A 3302-nucleotide genomic window follows, 5' to 3' on the forward strand; every position below is an offset into this window, starting at 1 on the left:
GAGAGAGAGAGAGAGAGAGAGGGGGAGAGAGAGGAAGAAAGAATTAACGCAACATTTCCTTCTATCTATTTTTCTTTCTTGTTTTTTTTTTCTGCTTCCGCCGCCGCCGCCGACTAATAAACTGTTTCTTTCTGATTATTTCACTTTAAGGGGTCAAGGTCAATGTTAAGGGTCTACTGTGAAGAAGACGGTTAAAAATGGGAGCCAGCAGGTGATTTTTAATGGGTTCTTTCTTTGTGTGTTGGGTCCTTCAGCTCTGTGACTGTCTGTCTCTATACGTGATGGATACGTGTGTTTATGTACATATATGTGTATGCATGTGTGTGTATATATATGTATGTGTGTATATATGTATGCTTGTATGTATATGTGTATGTATGTGTGTGTGTATGAATGTGCTTGCATACACACACACACATTCTTGTGTGAGTGTGTGTGTAGTTGTGTACTTGTCTGTTATGTTGCTTGTGTGTTTAGCCCATGGACTGAGAGTAAGCCGGATGGTAAGAGTGGTGGTGTAAGTGGGTAGCGGTGGTAGTGGCGAAAGGTGTTTATGTAACCTTGGAGAAAGGGACATGCTGCCAGCACTCAGGGACAATAGTTTTGGCGTTATGAACAAAGATAGTGGGGACGGTTGGGGTGGCGGCGCCAATGGTGCCGTTGCTGTCAGCTTTTTTTCTTTTTTGTGCCAGTCGTCGTAATCTTTGGTTGTGTTGTATTTTGTTGATGGTGTTTGTGTTTAGAGTACAGTTGTTGCTAATGGTCTTGCGGGTGTTTAAAGTACGGTTGTTGTTGTTCGTTATTGTCGGTAGTGATCTTTAGATTATAGTTGCTGTTGTTGTTGTTTGCGGTGGAGCTTAAAGTTCGGTTGTTGCTGGTGTTGCTTAGAGTACAATTGTAGTTGACGAGGGTGTTTGGAGTACAGTAGTTGGTGATGTTTAGTTATTATTGCTATTGGTGGTGTTGGTGTTTAGAGTACATTTAGAGTACAGTTGTTGTTGTTGTTGCTACTGCTTGAAGCATAGCTGTTGGTGTTGTTGCTAGTGCAGGTGATACAGTTAACTTTGTTGTTGCTGTTGTTTAACCCTGAGTCGGCCCTGATCTCGTAGACGGTTCAAAGACTTGAACATCTTTTGTGAACCAGGAACTGCTCTGTCCTATGCGTACTTCTTGTTTTAAGACAATAAGTTGTAATTCGAAAGAGATTTGGCTTCTCTTTCTAACAGAGAGAGAGAGCAACAACACGAGCAGGTTCATTACATATTGATGTTGTTGTTATTGTTATGTTGCCGCAGGTCAGTAACGATCGAACAGACTTATCTTCAAAACTGTCCCAGCCAAATCCATCCACAGATTGCCTACATGTAAAGAACCCAAAAGCAAATTATCCAACGAACCGTGTTTTTGAGATGGTAAGGTGAAAGTGTTGTTTTTGTTGGTGGTGTTTAGAGCATATGGCATGTTCATGTCACAATAAGCACCGGCCTAGCGAAGACAATCCTGCCGGGTAGAGTGGAAAGTAGAGGAAAGGCAGGCCAAAAAAAAGATGCGTTTCTAACATCAAAAAGTTGACAAACTTCAATTTCGCCGACTCACAGAGGGTGGCAGAAGACCAAAAGATGTGATCAAATCTAGTTGTGACGTCATCTGCGAATGCCCCAACGACCACGTGGTCAGCAGAATCGGATAGGATAAGAAGGTGAGATTTGGCCGCTATTTCTAACAGGTCGAGAGACCATGTAGAAGCTCACTCGTTAGTCTTGGCATCTTAATGGAGTTGGTAGTTGTGGCAATGATGATGATGTTGCTGTCGGTCGTACTTTTCCTGTTGTTGTCTCACCCTGGTCAGTCCGAATGAGTGAATCCATCATCGAATGCCTTCCAGTCGACCGTCTCCTCAGTTATTTCTGTACAATACACCACCCAGATCTTACTACATCATTCAATGTAACCCTCTTCTCTGAAGCGGTAGATTGTTTCACACTTGATTGCTGTTTCTAGCAGTTAAGACAGCCCGTAGATGATGTTCAGTCGTTAGCACATGTTAATTAGACACATGTTAATTAGACACAGCTGTGAGATTTCTTATTTGATGAAATCTCACAGCTTCCTTTTCCTGGGTACGATGGAAAATGTCAGCTGTCCACAAGCTTGCAGACTAAGGTGATATTTGTTTACTGGTCATGGTTCAAGAGCCCTGCAAATAATTCTTGCAATTCCAAGCAATGTTGTTTTTTGTAGGTGTTCTACCTTCACACTTGCGCCAATCTTTTTTAGCCATGTTGGTAGTTGAGTGCTGATACTTCCAAGTGTTCCTACTGCTACTGGTATCACGTCTACTCTCCTCATTGACCACAACTTTCGACATGCTATGTCGATTTTCATACAAGTTCCTTCTTTTTTATTCACTACAACAATGTCCGGTTTCCAATGTCCGGTCAGGTGATCGCACTGAATTATTGCATCCCAAAGGATTTTGCAATCATCATTCTCGGTGACTCCTGGGGTTTTCTCATACCACATCTTTGTTCTTTGTAGGCCGTAATTTCCAATTATTATTATTATTATTATTATTATTATTATTATTATTATTATTATCATTATTATTATTATTATTATTATTATTAAGGTGGCGAGCTGGCAGACTCGTCAGCATGCCGGGTAAACTGCTTCCTGCTATTTCGTCTGTCTTTACGTTCTGAATTCAAATTCCGCCGAGGTCGACTTTGTCTTTCATCCTTTCGGGTACGATAAATTAAGTACCAGTTGAAAACTGAGTGGAAGTGATCGACTCATCCCCTCCCCCAAAATGGCTGCCCATGTGGCAAAATTTGAAACCATTATTATTATTATCATTATTATTATTATTATTATTATTATTGTTCAGTAGTTTTATTTTTATAACGTGCTTTCACTTCATTACCGAGCGCAGCTCTGTGCGCCTTGGGTATGTGCTGTGGTTTGCTGTGATGTTCTTATGGTTACTTGTATTGAAAGTGTTTTGCGTAGGATGTGTGCAGTGTAAAAGCAATAAGTGGTGGTATTGATGTTAATATTAATGATGATACTGGTGGTGATGGTGATTGTGGTGGCGGCGTCGACGGCGGGGCTAAATGCGGTTGTCATGGTATTCCGCTGATATTCGTGTTGGGGCTGTTGGCTCTTGGTATTCCTACAAATATTGGTGCTCGTTGCAAGGGGCGCCGCATTAGTGTACGTGTGTACCCTATACATGTATACGTGTATGTGTGTGTGTGTGTGAGAGAGAGAGAGAGAAAGAGAGAGAGAGAGAGAGAGAGAGA

This window comes from Octopus bimaculoides, chromosome 15, assembly GCF_001194135.2.
Source record: "Octopus bimaculoides isolate UCB-OBI-ISO-001 chromosome 15, ASM119413v2, whole genome shotgun sequence".
NCBI lineage: Eukaryota > Metazoa > Mollusca > Cephalopoda > Octopoda > Octopodidae > Octopus > Octopus bimaculoides.